An 18,123-nucleotide genomic window follows, 5' to 3' on the forward strand; every position below is an offset into this window, starting at 1 on the left:
GTTCCAAATGATTGGAAAAGAGCACAGGTAGTCCCAGTTTTCAAGAAGGGTCGTCGAGCAGATGCGCAAATCTATAGGCCTATATCTCTGACATCGATATGTTGTAGAATTTTAGAACATGCTTTTTGCTCCCGTATCATGTCATTTCTGGAAACCCAGAATCTACTATGTAGCAATCAACATGAATTCCGGAAACAGCGATCGTGTGAGACCCAACTCGCTTTATTTGTTCATGAGACCCAGAAAATATTAGATACAGGCTCCCAGGTAGATACCATTTTCCTTGACTTCCGGAAGGCGTTCGATACAGTCCCGCACTATCACCTGATAAACAAAGTAAGAGCCTACGGAATATCAGACCAGCTGTGTGGCTGGATTGAAGAGTTTTTAGCAAACAGAACACAGCATGTTGTTCTCAATGGAGAGACGTCTACAGACGTTAAAGTAACCTCTGGCGTGCCGCAGGGGAGTGTTATGGGACTATTGCTTTCACAATATATGTAAATGACCTAGTAGATAATGTCGGAAGCTCCATGCGGCTCTTCGCAGATGATGTAGTATACAGAGAAGTTCCAGCATTAGAAAATTGCAGCCAAATTCAGGAAGATCTGCAGCGGATAGGCACTTGGTGCAGGGAGTGACAACTGATCCTTAACATAGACAAATGTAATGTATTGCGAATACATAGAAAGAAGGATCCTTTATTGTATGATTATATGATAGCGGAACAAACACTGGTAGCAGTTACTTCTGTAAAATATCTGGGAGTATGCGTACGGAACGATTTGAAGTGGAATGATCATATAAAATTAATTGTTGGTAAGGCGGAAGGCGGGTGCCAGGTTGAGATTCATTGGGAGAGTCCTTAGAAAATGTAGTCCAGCAACAAAGGAGATGGCTTACAAAACACTCGTTCGACCTATATTTGAGTATTGCTCATCAGTGTGGGATCCGTACCAGGTCGGGTTGACAGAGGAGATAGAGAAGATCCAAAGAAGAGCGGCGCGTTTCGTCACAGGGTTATTTGGTAAGCGTGATAGCGTTACGGAGATGTTTAGCAAACTGAAGTGGCAGACTCTGCAAGAGAGGCGCTCTGCATCGCGGTGTAGCTTGCTGTCCAGATTTCGAGAGGGTGCGTTTCTGGATGAGGTATCGAATATATTGCTTCCCCCTACTTATACCTCCCGAAGAGATCACGAATGTAAAATTAGAGGGATTCGAGCGCGCACGGAGGCTTTCCGGCAGTCGTTCTTCCCGCGAACTATACGCGACTGGAACAGGAAAGGGAGGCAATGACAGTGGCACGTAAAGTGCCCTCCGCCATACACCGTTGGGTGGCTTGCGGAGTATAAATGTAGTAGTCGTAGTAGTAGTAGTAGTGAACCGCATGTTTCAAAACTGCACGACGCGTTTCTGACCTCCATCGCAGAGACTTGAAAGGAAGGGGTGAAATGTGGGTAAGAGGATCTGGGACGGCCTTCTCATCGTGTGACACGTCCACGGTGGCGTTCGTCAGAAATGTGGTAAAGTCTGGTGCCAATGCGACATCACTAACCCACTTTACAGCTCATACGAACTTCTGAGCTGTGACCTTTCTTCACATGTATTGGCACCTTACAGTCTGAAGCATCGCCGAATCCGAGGCTGACGTCTGACGTCGCAGGGCACCACGCTTTTGAAGCACTACAGTGAACGTTGTAGGCACCTTTGATTCAAATTTCAAACTGGTGCCGCAGTGGGAGACAATACTAGGGTTTCGAGAATCAGGGATAAAGGCAGTAGCAAAAGAAAGAAAGGAATAAAGAATTTTCTTCCACTCGTGCAAAGTGACGTCACACATCCCAGTGTTACTTCTTAGTCTGTTAAGAGCCGGCCAGATCTTGCATGGCAATTGAGATCCAGGTGGTTCGGTCGATATGCATGGCATCATAAGTTGTTCCGTCGTAGCATTAATCTGATATGTGTGTCTCCAGCCGTCATCAGTATAAAAGCCATTTCCAACTAAAATTCTTGAAGTTTTCAGGGGGGCGGGGGAGGGGAGGACGGGGGTGACGAGAGCGGAGCCTGCCTTTGCTAATACTTGGAATTTCTGCATGGACAGGGAAGTGCTCCCGTACAAATGCACGTTCCCACCACAGAGATGGGGTGTTACGTGGCTAAGTATGGATAGCCAGAAAGTAGGTGTAGGTGTGATGGTAGAGACGCATAGTATTGTTGAATTGTGTATCAACAAGTTATGTGTGAGTGCTATTCATCCAGGCTGGTGAGCAATTTTCTGCAGCAAGGTAAACCAATCCCAGAGCTGATGAACAGTGTGTTGAAGCAGAGCGTCCGCATGATGTGCTACAGAGTTTCTGGAGGACGTTTTTTGAGTATTGATTTTTGCAGCTGTTCCTAATAGATGTTGTTTTCGCTGAGTGTTCTATCAAGCATGACCCCTAGATATTTTGGATTTCTCTTGGCTCTGAATAATCTTCCATAAAAGTCGACAATGCGCTCTTTGTTGGCCATCTTATTGCTTAGATGAAATGTTGGGACTTGTCTTAGAGGCCCTTGCTGCAATCTCCATATGCGAAAATATTTAAAAGCATTTAATAGATCATTGGTCAATACGGACTCAGTAACTTCAAGATCTTTGTGCCTCGTTGCGAGTGACCACTCGTCAATATACGCGAACTTTTTTGATGTGGTTCCAGGCGTATCTGATATGTACAAAATGAACAGGGCCCAGGACAGTTACTTGTGGTAGCCCATTGTTTAGCTTCATCTGTGAATTCATCTTATAGTCCATTAGTATTTGGAAACTTCGGTTACTAAGCATATCATTGATGAGATTGCTAATTTTTAGCTTTGGGATGTCTCGAAGGAGTTTCAGTATGACACATTGCCTCCAGACTGTATCATATGAGGCTGTCAGATGAATGAATACGACTAATGATTTTTCTCGATTCTGATTTTGTCCATCATAATTTTTTTTCTCTCGATTTTGTTGTTGTCTCGATTCTGCAAGCAAGCTTCTATGATGGTTGTTAGGGACAGATCTGTGCAGCTGCCGTTAGGTCTGAATCCTGCTTGTCCACCGATACGGTTTCAAAGGTTTTGAGGCATCTTCCATTGTACCTCACTCTTTTCAGGAGCTTATATAGCATACTAAGCAAATCTGTGGATCGATAGCTTTCTGGATTGTCGTTTGGTTTATCTGGTTTCAGTAAGGCTTTGACTTTGGCTCGCTTCGCTCCACGCGGTATGCTGCCCGCTTGCTAAATGTTTGTGAAGGGCTCAACCAGCCACTTTTTCACGTACTTGCCTCAGTGGAAATGGAATTCTGCGTGAACGCCATCAAAGCATGGTGCCTTCTCTGGTTTTATTTGTTTTATGGCAATCGTTACTTAGTCAACGCTGAACGGTAGAGAGTATTCAGTTCCAGTTATACAGACTGTTTTAAGTGCCATTAATTTCTTCTTAGCCGCAATAGTATATACCCGAACATTAGGAGTTCTGAAAGTGTCAGCTGCAACTTAGTTGAGGGTAGTAGCATCGGACGTGCGATGTCTTGGGATGCTACCACCTAGTTTTCTGAGCAAAGACCAAGCTTTTCTGCTTGATGTACGGGGATTCAACGGTCTCAGTCCACTTTTTACGTCTTGCTGTGTCGGTGTTGCCCAGCAGATCATCTGCTATTTCATGATCATTACTTGTACAGAATTTTTTTTACAGGTTTTCGCTCCGGCCGGAGTGTCCGAGCTGTTCTAGGCGCTACAGTCTGGAACCGCGCGACCGCTACGGTCGCAGGCTCGAATCCTGCCTCGGGCATGGATGTGTATGATGTCCTTAGGTTAGTTAGGCTTACGTATTTCTAAGTTCTAGGGGACTGATGACCTCAGAAGTTAAGTCCCATAGTGCTTAGAACCATTTGAACCATTTGAACAGGTTTTCGCAATCCTCTGTCTAGCCAGGAATACCGTACTGTGCCGCGGGCCTTTTATGTGTACGAAATAGCAGTGCCTTTGCTATTAAGGAGCACGATGCAATATTCCTTCGAACACATCTAACTTCTTAATAACACAGGTGCTGCTACTTCGTATTTATCCGCCATACGAGGCCTTCGACTCTCAATAAATACACTCCTGGAAATGGAAAAAAGAACACATTGACACCGGTGTGTCAGACCCACCATACTTGCTCCGGACACTGCGAGAGGGCTGTACAAGCAATGATCACACGCACGGCACAGCGGACACACCAGGAACCGCGGTGTTGGCCGTCGAATGGCGCTAGCTGCGCAGCATTTGTGCACCGCCGCCGTCAGTGTCAGCCAGTTTGCCGTGGCGTACGGAGCTCCATCACAGTCTTTAACACTGGTAGCATGCCGCGACAGCGTGGACGTGAACCGTATGTGCAGTTGACGGACTTTGAGCGAGGGCGTATAGTGGGCATGCGGGAGGCCGGGTGGACGTACCGCCGAATTGCTCAACACGTGGGGCGTGAGGTCTCCACAGTACATCGATGTTGTCGCCAGTGGTCGGCGGAAGGTGTACGTGCCCGTCGACCTGGGACCGGACCGCAGAGACGCACGGATGCACGCCAAGACCGTAGGATCCTACGCAGTGCCGTAGGGGACCGCACCGCCACTTCCCAGCAAATTAGGGACACTGTTGCTCCTGGGGTATCGGCGAGGACCATTCGCAACCGTCTCCATGAAGCTGGGCTACGGTCCCGCACACCGTTAGGCCGTCTTCCGCTCACGCCCCAACATCGTGCAGCCCGCCTCCAGTGGTGTCGCGACAGGCGTGAATGGAGGGACGAATGGAGACGTGTCGTCTTCAGCGATGAGAGTCGCTTCTGCCTTGGTGCCAATGATGGTCGTATGCGTGTTTGGCGCCGTGCAGGTGAGCGCCACAATCAGGACTGCATACGACCGAGGCACACAGGGCCAACACCCGGCATCATGGTGTGGGGAGCGATCTCCTACACTGGCCGTACACCACTGGTGATCGTCGAGGGGACACTGAATAGTGCACGGTACATCCAAACCGTCATCGAACCCATCGTCCTACCATTCCTAGACCGGCAAGGGAACTTGCTGTTCCAACAGGACAATGCACGTCCGCATGTATCCCGTGCCGCCCAACGTGCTCTAGAAGGTGTAAGTCAACTACCCTGGCCAGCAAGATCTCCGGGTCTGTCCCCCATTGAGCATGTTTGGGACTGGATGAAGCGTCGTCTCACGCGGTCTGCACGTCCAGCACGAACGCTGGTCCAACTGAGGCGCCAGGTGGAAATGGCATGGCAAGCCGTTCCACAGGACTACATCCAGCATCTCTACGATCGTCTCCATGGGAGAATAGCAGCCTGCATTGCTGCGAAAGGTGGATATACACTGTACTAGTGCCGACATTGTGCATGCTCTGTTGCCTGTGTCTATGTGCCTGTGGTTCTGTAAGTGTGATCATGTGATGTATCTGACCCCAGGAATGTGTCAATAAAGTTTCCCCTCCGTGGGACAATGAATTCACGGTGTTCTTATTTAAATTTCCAGGAGTGTATATGAGGAAAATGCATATTAGTTACAAACTACGGGGTGCACACGCTTTAGTCAACAAGTAAACATGACTGAAGTTTATGATATGTTCGATATGCCTGCCATCATTGGCTATGATGTGGCGCAGACGTGGTTCAAATGGCTCTGAGCACTATGGGACTTAACTTCTGAGGTCATCAGTCCCCTAGAACTTAGAACTAATTAAACCTAACTAACCTAAGGACATCACACACATCCATGCCCGAGGCAAGATTCGAACCTGCGACCGTAGCGGTCGCGCGGTTCCAGGCTGTAGCGCCTAGAATCGCTCGGCCACTCCGGCCGGCGATATATAACAGAATTCTGCATGATCTGCTTTAGTGTCGGAACATAGATGCTGTCGATGATCTCCTGAATGGTTTTTTTTCAGCTCAGCAATGGTTTTGGGGTTATTGCTGTACACCTTGTCTTTAATATAGTCACATGTAGTCGAAATCGGGGTCACGTTGGATAATGGGGATGAAATCATCTTCCGCAACCGTCACGTACCGTTCGGTAGTCATCGCGTCATCAAGGAATATCGCACCGATTATTCCGTGACAGGACATTGCACACCACACAGTCACTCGTTGAGGGTGAAAGCACTTCTCGATCGCGAAATGCGGATTCTCAGTCCCTCAAATACGCCATTTTGCTTGTTGACGAACCCTTCCAAATGACAGTGGGCTTCGTCGCTAAACCAAACCATAATAATTCCCATCATGCCCCGCGGCCAACCGTGCAATTTTAACGTCCTAAGCCGTTGTGGTCGAGCGGTTCTAGGTGATTCAGTCCGGAACCGCGCAACTGCTACGGTCGCAGGTTCGAATCCTGCCTCGGGCATGGATGTGTGTGATGTCCTTAGGTTAGTTAGGTTTAAGTGGCTCCAAGTTCTAGGAGACTGATAACCTCAGATGTTAAGTCCCATAGTGGTCGGAGCCATTTGAACTATTTTTTGAACGTCCTAATGGAAAACGATCAGAAGTTATCACGATTTTATTTCATATAACTCAATAATTGTCACCCTTTATCTAAACACATCAGGGAGATATGAAAGGAATGATCGTTCAGGATAAACATGTAGCATAAGATCTAGATTAAAGTTCATTATCAGTTTATTCAGATCAATCACAAGGTTACTTCGAATAATAGTCTTACTCGGGCTGGTATTTAAACACAGTAAAATCATAAGAAATCAGCACATTGACTTAGCCATGTAGGCACGGAGATCGCAGGCAGCAACAAATGCAAACCAAAGACATCGAATCCATCTGACGGTGACATTAGATTTTTTACACAAAAAATAAAATAATATGTTGCGTAGTCATCATATGGCGAGAACTACAGCTCGCACTACTCAATCACATCCTGTCTGGACACATCTGGACATTAGCCCACGAACCCCCGTCGAAACCAAAAGAAAAACACTTGCTAGCCTAATAACTCTCTGCTTGCTTGTCGAGCAGCTAAGATTGTGGAAAACTTCCCTGTGCTGTCACAAAATTTACATACTGGCATCGATGACACAGACAAGGCCGGAATTCTGAACTCAGACTTCTGAAAGTGTTTCACTGAGGAAGACTTGTACGATTCTTCCAGTTAGTCGTCGCTTAGGCACTGAAACGACAGATCCTGAAATAAGTCAACTAAAAACAATCAAGAGTTGAAAAGCGACTGAAGATCATGTGTCACTTGCACGGTTGTATATAGATTATGAGAAAGAGCTTGATACTTTTCAGGCAGCAGTTTATCTTACATCGTCGTAGCTGCGATTGGATCCAAGCGAATGGAAAAATGGACGCTCCCTTTGTCAAAGAGTGTAGTAGGACAGATGCGCATAACTATCTATATCGATTCCGTCCGTGTGTTGTACGATTATACCGGGTGATCAAAAGTCAGTATTTATTTTAAAACTGAATAAATCACGGAATAATGTAGATAGAGAGGTACAAATTGACACACATACTTGGAAAGACATGGGGTTTTATTAGAACCAAAAAAATACAAACGTTCAAAAAATGTCCGACAGATGGCGCTTCATCTGATCAGAATAGCAATAATTAGCATAACAAAGTAAGACAAAGCAAAGATGATGTTCTTTACAGGAAATGCTCAATGTGTCCACCATCATTCCTCAACAATAGCTGTAGTCGAGGAATAGCACTGTAAAGCATGTCCAGAGTTATGGTGAGGTATTGGCGTCGGATGTTGTCTTTCAGCATCCCTAGAGATGTCGTTCGATCACGATACACTTGCGACTTCAGGTAACCCCAAAGCCAATAATCGCACGGACTGAGGTCTGGGGACCTGGGAGGCCAAGCATGACGAAAGTGGCGGCTGAGCACACGATCATTACCAAACGACGCGCGCAAGAGATCTTTCACGCGTCTAGCAATATGGGGTTGAGCGCCATCCTGCATAAACATCGTACGTTCCAGCAGGTGTTTATCAGCCAGGCTGGGGATGATGCGATTCTGTAACATATCGGCGTACCTATCACCCGTCACGGTAGCACTTACAAAACCAGAATCACACATGTCCTCGAAGAAAAAAGGCCCGATAACGGCAGACGTGGTAAATCCAACCCATACTGTGACTCTCTCGTCGTGCAATGGAGTTTCCACGACAGTTCTAGGATTTTCGGTAGCCAAAATTCTGCAGTTGTAGGCGTTGACAGACCCTCGGAGCGTGCAATGAGCTTCGTCGGTCCACAACACATTACTCAACCAATCGTCATCTTCCGCCATCTTTTGAAACGCCCACACCGCAAATGCCCTGCACTTTACTAAATCGCGCTGCACGAGCGCTGACTTCCCCGTGCATAGACGAACCCGCTACAGTCTCCATTTCTTCCTGAACTGTCTCAGCAGCATTGTAAAATGTGTTTTAGTTGCATGTCGTTTTTGAAGACTTTGGATCTTTCATGCAGACGTCAACAAAAATATTGTAGACACAATTGTTGAGAAACTCAGGTTGTTCTTTTCATCGTTGAGATATCATAGAAATGCCCCCCCCCCCCTCTATCAATAGTATTCCGTAGGTCGCTGGCGCAACGAAGGGTACCTAGCGATTGGAAAAAAAGCGCAGGTCATTCCCGTTTTGAAGAAGGGTCGTCGGTCAGATGCTCATAATCATGGACCTATATCACTGACGTCAGTGGAATTATGGAACACGATTTATACTTGTGCTGTATGCCATTTTTCTGATGGAAAAACTCTTTTATAAGATTATCATACCGGGTAACCCTGGAGGAAAGATCAATATTCAGGGATATGGCAAGAACGAACGTTCGAATCAAGAAACGTGGGCTCTGCAATGCATACCTTGAGAGCCATGAACAGTTTCTCATCTTCGCTACTGTGAAACACATCTCTTCTACTGAAAGCCGGCCGCGGTGGTCTAGCGGTTCTAGGCGCTCATTCCGGAGCCGCGCGACTTCTACGGTCGCAGGTTCGAATCCTGCCTCGGGCATGGATGTGTGTAATGTCCTTAGGTTAGTTAGGTTTAAGTAGTTCTAAGTTCTAGGGGACTGATGACCATAGATGTTAAGTCCCATAGTGCTCAGAGCCATTTGAATTTTTCTACTGAAAAGTAATCATAGCTCTTAAGGAATGAACTCTAGAGCCCTGAACATTGAATGTTCCTATTGGGACACCTTGTAGATTCAACAAACAGAGATCTCATCTTGCCCTGTTCGTGCATGAGATGCAGTGCGCCTTAGACAACGGTGAACAGCCTGATGGCATGTTCCTTGACTTCTAGAAGGCAATCGGTACAGCTACACACTTTCTTTCAATGAACAAATTCGAGCTTACGGGGTATCAGATCAGATTTTCGTGTGAGAGTATCCAGGTCTTTTTAGAAAATAGAACTCAGTCGAATGAAATCGACAGATGTAAAGATAATTTTTGGAGTACCGCTCTACCGCGACGTTACCTAGTTCTGAAGCACACACAGTTTCCAGGCCACACAATTGAAGCAGTTACACTGGATGTAGCACAATTATTTTGCAATCCGGAAGCATAAGACAGAGGAATAATCCATAAGAGAAAATAACTTGAAAGTTCTGAAGGCATACAACTGGAGGACACTTCTACTCGTAAGTAGTGCAGTACCAAACACGGCATGGCGACACTGTCTTGGTTTTGTCTGTGGTTTCCATAAATCACTTTAGGAGAAGTGGTTCGCTCATCAAAAAAGGCATTCATCTTAGCACCCATGACCAACTGAGCAAAATCCCAATTCCTAAGATCTCACTGTCGGCGGCACTAAACCTAAAAAATGTAGATGTGACGATGTTTTATACATGCGTTCGAAATACTGGCGGAAGTTGATACCTCGTGGGTGTGACAGATGGCGCCATGCATTGAAACGAATGCACATAACTTGCATTAATATTGCTGCTTCTAACCGCAATATAACTTCTTGTTCGCTTCCGTCGTCTTACTTTCTGAAATACCATTCGCTGCCGAGTAAGAAGGCTCAGCTGTTGAGTCATTGGTCTCGCTTTGGTAGGAAAGTGATTCACACCCCGTTTGGGCATCCATAAATCGGTTAAGACAAATGCGTGTATGGGGCCTTTGGAAAGGAGGCGGCTGATATCTTTGCCCATATTTTTCCTGTCCGACCTTGTACTCCATCTCTAATGGCGTCTTCGTCGATGGTCGATCGGACATTAAAACGGAATCTTCTTTCTCTTTTTCGCATTTGTCTGCATTATTCCCCTACTTCTTTGCTATTCAAACGGTATAAGGACATGTCAGTGGACATCTGGTTGCCAAAGTATTTAACACAACTGGACATCCTGTTTACATCAAAGATATATAAGCGTGAAAGTCCCAGGCACCGGTTTTACAGATTTTTTGTGCATCTTAAATCTTATTCTTTCCATTTGCATTAATGAAATATAGCGACATGATATTTGATGTTCTGGTGTGTTATTCAGCTACGGCAGCAATCTGTGAAGGGCACACGGACTCAAATTCCTCTCCCACTAAGGCGCTCCAGAGTGATCGCAACATACGCACCTATTTTGATGTAAAGAGACACGTTTGTATTCATAATGGCGCTGCGAAATGTTCAACAATGTCATTCGGTCTGCAGAGAGCTGTGCCGTTGCCTAGCTCTAGTCTGAACGATAAAATATTCGTCAAGCATAAGAGAATGGCATTTAAAGGGAGCGCGTTACGTGAGGATTACAAAACGGAGAGAACCGGAAACGAGGTAAAGCCTGACATACGTACGTTTTGTTCTCGAGGTGACGAGTCGCGGTTTCGGGCGTACAGAATTGCTACATTACTGAACATGGCGAAGTTCATTGAGGTGATGTTACGTGTCGTTTCCCAGACTGGAGGAGGAACTGCTATCTGACAAGGTGACAACATAATGTGCAAGCAGTAAGGCGATTTCGAGAAAGTCGTAAGAGAAGTTTTACGCGTCAGTGAAGTATCGGTGCCTTGCGACCCTTATCACGAGCAGGCGGCGATCATCTGGTTAGTTCCAAGCTCCGTAATCGGTGGATCGATGGATACAGTCCCTATCATGTTTTTTTATTTATATATTGTTTTCAACGCTAGTCGTATTATTTCATACAAATTACATATGAAATGTAAAATGATGAAAAGACACGTGCATTTGCATGGACTTTTATTGAATTTCCGATCTTATTTTGCTGTTTCCTAGTTATTATTATATATATTTATATATGTTTTGCAATTTTTATTCTTAAAAGCAAGTTAAAAACTTTATTAGCACCTTCAAACTTGCCCATATTTGATTGACAACCAACGGGAAAATTCTTCTCGTGAAGATACCGTTAAAATATATTTCATCATACATCGCCAGTTTTCGGCACCGATATTTACGAACACGTTGCGTTACGCTTGATTTGCACCCAAACTGTCGGGAGAAAGAGAAATTTTTCAAAATGTCAACGAGCTTTGTTTTTCTTAGAAACTCTGAAGATCCCTTGCGCATGTGAGAAAACTGCATTCATTCGTTACAGTAGATGCCTTTGTAATTTATGTTTTCCGTGTCTGTATGAAATAGTTAACCGTGCAACTTGTAATGTCGAAAGTACCCTCGACGTTTAATCATACATTACCCTCATATTCTAGCACACTGTAATTGATTCTGTTATTGAATACAGTTATTTGCACCTTTATTTATCGATGTCTGGCTTGGGTTTTCTAAGCCTTTCCCTCGTCTTTGGCGCCTGTGCCTGCAGATTGAAGTATCAAGGTGCGAAGTTGTTCTCTGTATCTTACCCGATTGCAAGAATAAGTGGTTTCGGAAACCGTGATAGGCATACAATTTCAGGAAAACTTTATGCGTTTGGTCGTTCACATGTCGATGTCCATAAAAATAATATTTATTGTAATAATACAAATAAGCAAACAACAAAATAACATTGGGAATTCAATAAAAGGTCATGCAGATATACATGTCTTTTCATCTTATAACCTTTCAAATTTAATATGTATGAAATAATACGATTCGTGTTGAAAAAATTTAAATTAAAAAAAAATACGAGCAGGACTTGATCCAGCGATCCACTGATAACAGAGCTTCAACGCTAAGCACCTGACAACTGGCTGCCATCTCCTGCTCAGGGTCGCAACGCAACGGTACCTCATTTACGTGAAAAACTTTTCTTACGATTTTCTCGAAATCGCCCAAGTAATACTCCTTACTATTGGCACCTTATGTTGTCCTCATGGACTATTAACAGTCTACAAAGTTTGAAGTAAATCCATCATGCCGGCCGCGGTGGTCTAGCGGTTCTGGCGCTGCAGTCCGGAACAGCGGGACTGCTACGGTCGCAGGTTCGAATCCTGCCTCGGGCATGGGTGTGTGTGATGTCCTTAGGTTAGTTAGGTTTAAGTAGTTCTAAGTTCTAGGGGACTTATGACCTAAGATGTTGAGTCCCATAGTGCTCAGAGCCATTTGAACCATTTGAAATCCATCATCCGAAGGAAGTGGCCTCCCCTTGTGGGATGGAATTTACCGAGGTAGGGGTTTTAACTTCCTTTTGAGTGTGACCCGATCGATGACGACTCTGTGTGAACATTACCTATCTGTCAGCGAAGCATCCGGTGATGTTTTTCGCAGACCCCCACCACCTAGGGTGCTCACTCTGGAGCCTGGAGTCGACGCCTTGGGATTCCCCAGGTCACGCCGAGTGGACAGTAGGGGAAATACACTATAAGCTACGCTCCAGACGTTGTAATGGGATTCTACTAGCATCCTTTAGGGGTTATGGTCCTTTCCTTGGTTTTCCATCGGCTTCAGGTATTCTCCCACCATCGTCAACAACATCGTGCCAACAACGTCGCGCGCAGTTGCGGCACGAGGCAGCGCTTTGAACAGGAGTGCTGTTAGTGGAGGAAGAGGATAACAAACGAGAATCTCCATATTCTGCCCTTGAGGCTAAATAATTGAAGAGCTTGAACGTTAAAATAATTCCGGCAGAGTTAGTAGCTCACAGATTCTGAGTGTGTATCGGCAGCTCTCTGGTGAGAAAGAGGCGAACTGTGGGCGCTCTGGGGTGGAGGTGTTTGAGGGTTAACAGGAATATGCGATACCAGAATAGTGTGAGGGACAGGGGCGCTATTCTGTCATTCTGCGCAATGGATTAATCTGCCCTGTGGCTCCTGCAAGATGCAATTTCCACCCCCACACTGCTACAGAAGTCAGACAGACGCTCCTAACGTTCTAAAGAAAAATCCCTGAGAAACTTTCAGCAATAAATATCTTCTGGAGTCGTCCGCTGTAAGAAAATGACACAAAATTTCACAAAACTTCTTCCATAAGTAGTGGGATACTTGGGTACTGGAGTAGTGCTAGTTAGTGTAAGAAAAACCGAAAATTATTATTTATTTTGCAAAAATTCTGTGAAATCACAATGGCACTTTTAGTTTGAACTGAACAAGTTATTTCCGGGTTCTTTTCGGAATGTGAAGTTACCTCTCAAGGATAGGATTCGCTAATGAAATTTCTATTCAAAGTTTAAGAATGTTATTGACTTGGTGGAATGGCTGAGAACTGTACCTACTCAACTTAAATAATTATCTGTTAGAATGTTGCTAGGTACGGTCGAGGCTGTCGCATGTGAAATGCAGTGAAGTGTACCGTTGTGAAGGAAATATGGGGTTCGCAAGAGCTGTAGGTCACAATAATGGAAGCTGCGATGACTGCTGTCTGCGCCGCTTGCTGCTGACAAATAAGATAATTCTCGCTCTATCTGGATTGACCTTCGCCAATCGAACTCTCCCTACGCCTTGATGAAGTCAAGGACTCCTAGTCGCACCTAGTCTAACTATTGGCGTGGTGCACTGGTCAGATAACCAGTCCACCGCGATGCCACTCAAAAATTCGGTCGTAGGCGTTTAATTATAACTCTGTCTGTTCACACAGCGCAATAAGTGTGGCGGCCAACACAGAGAACAACGCTTAATCGCAAGGACTCATTATAGAGTCGCCCTTTGATTCGCTCTCTACAGATGTGCTCTCCCAGTGAAGTACTGAGGAGAGACTTGTTCCTCACTCTTTGAGTACACATACGAGCGCACACGCTCTCGTTACGTATTATCGCTCCAAGAGCGACAATATAACAGCCCCTCTCCATGCCAGACGTGAAGGGGTGTATCTTTCGGTCTCTTCCACTACTACTTCAGCTCAAGGCGTCAGGAATGTCGCCTGGCAATCAGCATTGCTCTTCTAAGACGGGAGAATGACGTTTTGTTTAAGGCGAACGATCCGGAAATCTGTAGCATCGGCGTTTGGCGTTTGCTGTCTCCCTGTGAAAACCTCTGAAACTGTGTGCTATGTTTGTAAAGAATGCGTAGGCTGGGCGCTCCCACACAATGTAGAGGAATTTACTTTCAAACCGAACATGGGGTCGTTCTCCCTTTCACTCGGACAAACGCTGTCTGCTCTACGGGCGGTCGTCGGCCGACATAGATAGGTTGATTCGTCCTCTGAAGGGACCAGCTTCCTGGCTTGCGGTTTGGCTCTCCCAAACTAAAAGCTTTTGTGACCGTCGTGTCTTGAATGTGTGTGTGTACACCAGCTTCGAGTATTTCAATCTCAGTGTGCACTTGTGATTTACTAGTTATTTGCATATCGTTTACAAGAATTCATACAACATTGACTTTATCTTATCGAGTTTGCTTTCGAATGAAGCGTCTTGATGTGCAGAATATGATTGTGAGGGCGGAATATGTAAGCAATGAAGGTCAGGAGACCACAACGTCTTACAATGGCACTAAACTACTAATTGGATCGTTTACTGAACCCCCCTCCCTCCCCTCAACTCAGAAGATATAGTTACTAAACAGTTCAAAGAAAACTCGAGTCTCATTTCAAATAAGTATCCCACTCATAGAATTATAGTCAGTGTTGACTTCAATCTACCCTCGATATGTTGGAAAAATTATACGTTTAAAGCTGGCGGCATTCATAAAACGTCATCCGAAATTTTACTGAATGCTTTCTCAGAAAATTATCTTGAACAATTAGTTCATGAGGCCACTCGCAGCGTAAATGGTTGCGAAAGCGTACTTGACCTCCTAGCAGCAAGTAATCCTGGACAAATAAGGAGTATCGTGGCTAATACAGGGATTACCAACCACAAGGCAGTTGCTACTAGGCTGAATATCGTAACACCTACAACCATCAAAAAGAAACGCAAAGTATATCTATGTAAAAAAGCCGATAAAAATGCTCTTAACGCCTTTTTAAGAGACAGTCTTCACTCCTTCCGATCTGATCATGTAAGTGCAGAAAAGATGTGGAATGATTTTAAAGAGATAGTATCGACGGCAGTTGAGAGATACATACCACATAAATTAATAATTGATGGTACTAATCACGCATGGTACACAAAACGGGTCAGATCGCTGTTGCAGAAGCAACGAAAAAAGCATGCCAAATTTAAAAGAACGCAAAATGGCCAATATTGGCAAAGTTTTACAGAAGTTCGAAATGTGGCGCTTACTTCAATGCGAGATGCTTTTAATAATTTCCATAACGAAACTCTGTCTCGAAATCTGGCAGAAAACCCAAAGAGATTCTGGTCATTCATAAAGTACACCAGTGGCAAGACGCAATCAGTACCTTCACTGCGCGATAACAACGGTGAAGTCACTGATGACAGTGCCACTACAGTAGAGTTATTAAACACGGTTTTCAGAAACTCATTCGCCAGAGAAGACGAAGTAAATATTCCTGAATTCCAATCAAGAATAACTGCCAAGATGAGAAAAACAGAAATAGTTATCGTCGGTGTAACAAAGCAGCTTAAATCACTTAATATAGCCAAGGCCTCCGGTCCAGATTGTATACCAGTCAGGTTACTCACAGAGTATGCTGATACAATAGCTCCATATTTAGCAATTATATACGACCGCTCGCTCACAGAAAGTTCCGTACCTAAAGGCTGGAAAATTGCACAGATCATACCACTACCCAAAGAGGGAAGTAGGAGTAATCTGCATAATTACAGGCCCATATCACTAACGTCGATTTGTAATAGGGTTTTGGAACATATAATGTGTTCGAACATTATGAAGTACCTCGAAGAAACCTATTTTTTGACACATAGTCAGCACGGATTCAGAAAATATCGTCCTTGTGAAACACAACTAGGTCTTTATACTCATGAAGTAATGAGTGCTATCGACAGGAGATGTCAAATTGCTTCCATATTTTTAGATTTCCAGAAGGATTTCGACACCGTTCCTCACAAGCGTCTTCTAAACCAAACTGTGTGCCTACGGAGTATCGCCTCAGTTGTGCGACTGGATTCGTGATTTCCTGTCAGAAAGGTCACAGTTCGTAGTAATAGACGGAAAGTCATCGAGTAAAACAGAAGTAATACCCGGCGTTCACAAAGGAAGTGTTATAAGCCCTCTATTATTCCTGATCAATATTAACGACATAGGAGACAATTTGAGTAACTATCTTAGATTGTTTGCACACGATTCTGTCATTTACCGTCTTGTAAAGTCATCAGATGACCAAAACGAATCGCAAATTGATTTAAATAAATATGTGTGTGGTGCGAAAAGTGACAGTTGACCCTGAATAAAGAAAAGTGTGAATTTAGTCACATGACTAAATTTCGATTACGCGATAAGTCACACAAATCTGAAGGCTGTAAATTCAATTAAATACTTAGGAATTACAATTACAAATAACTTAAATTGTAACGATCATATAGACAACGTTGTGGGTAGAGCAAACCAAAGACTGTGATTCATTGGCAGAACACTTAGAAGGTTCAACAGGTCTGCTAAAGAGACTGCTTACACCACGCTTGTCCGCCCTATTTTGGAATACTGCTGTGCGGTGTGGGATCCGCATCAGGTGACGTGACTGACGGATGACGTCGAAAAAGTTCAAAGAAGGGCAGCTCGTTTTGTATTATCACAAAGTAGGTGAGATAGTGCCACAGACATGATACGTGAATTGGAGTGGCAATCATTAAAACAAACGCGTTTTTCGTTGCGACGGGATCTTCTCATGAAATTCCAATCACCAGTGTTCTCCTCCGATTGCAAACACATTCTATTGGCACCCACCTACATAGGGAGATATGATCATCACGATAAAATAAGGGAAATCAGGACGGGCACAGAAAAATTTAAGTGCTCGTTTTTCCCGCGCGCCGTTCGAGAGTTGAATGGTAGAGAGAAGGCTTGAAGGTGGTTTGTTGAACCGTCTTCCAGGTACTTTATTGTGAATAGCAGAGCAATGACGTAGATGTAGATAGTACCCGTCGTCTTTGACCAATGACGCAATGGTGACTGCTGCTTTGATGTCACTTCTTGGTGTTCATTTTAAATTGAATTTCGCTGTTGCTGTCATATTCTCGCAAGATTTGAGAGAAACATGTCTAAGCTCTGCTGTTTATGAGAACAAAATACTGTTTCCTTTCTTTCTCAGGAAGTTATAATATTTAGTCGATTTATAGGTCCTTTTAATAATAATATATTTTTAATTCCTAATGTTTATCGTGCTATATTGCTTCTTTTTACGAAGCTACAGCTACACTGCTTTTTAACCATACTTAATTCTTATTTTTTCGATAAATAGTAGGTTTCTTTTTGAGACAACCGTTTCGGTTTACTCATGATTTATGTATACATTCGTAATAGCGCATCGCAGTCTCTACTGAGATATGCTGCCAAACAGTATTTCCGATACTATCTTCAATTTCTTTCGTTTACACATTTTGCTTTCAATTTTTACTGTGTATCGAGCTGTCTACTACAGCTGCAGAGATTTTTTTATTATGTTTTCTTTTCGCTAGACAGGTATAGTTCTTGTGAAATACCACGCGGGGTAGCCGTGTGGTCTAGGGCCCCTTGCCACGGTTCGAGCGGCTCCCGCCGTCGGAGGTTCGAGTCCTCCCTTGGGCATGGGTTTGTGTGTCCTTAGTGTAAGTTAATTTAAGTTACATTAAGTAGTGTGTTATCCTAGGGACCGATGACCACATCAATTTGGTCCCATAGAATTTACCACAAATTTTCACTTTCTTGTAATAATAATTTTGATGTCCT

Source organism: Schistocerca cancellata, chromosome 6 (genome assembly GCF_023864275.1).
Source record: "Schistocerca cancellata isolate TAMUIC-IGC-003103 chromosome 6, iqSchCanc2.1, whole genome shotgun sequence".
Classification (NCBI taxonomy): Eukaryota; Metazoa; Arthropoda; class Insecta; order Orthoptera; family Acrididae; genus Schistocerca; species Schistocerca cancellata.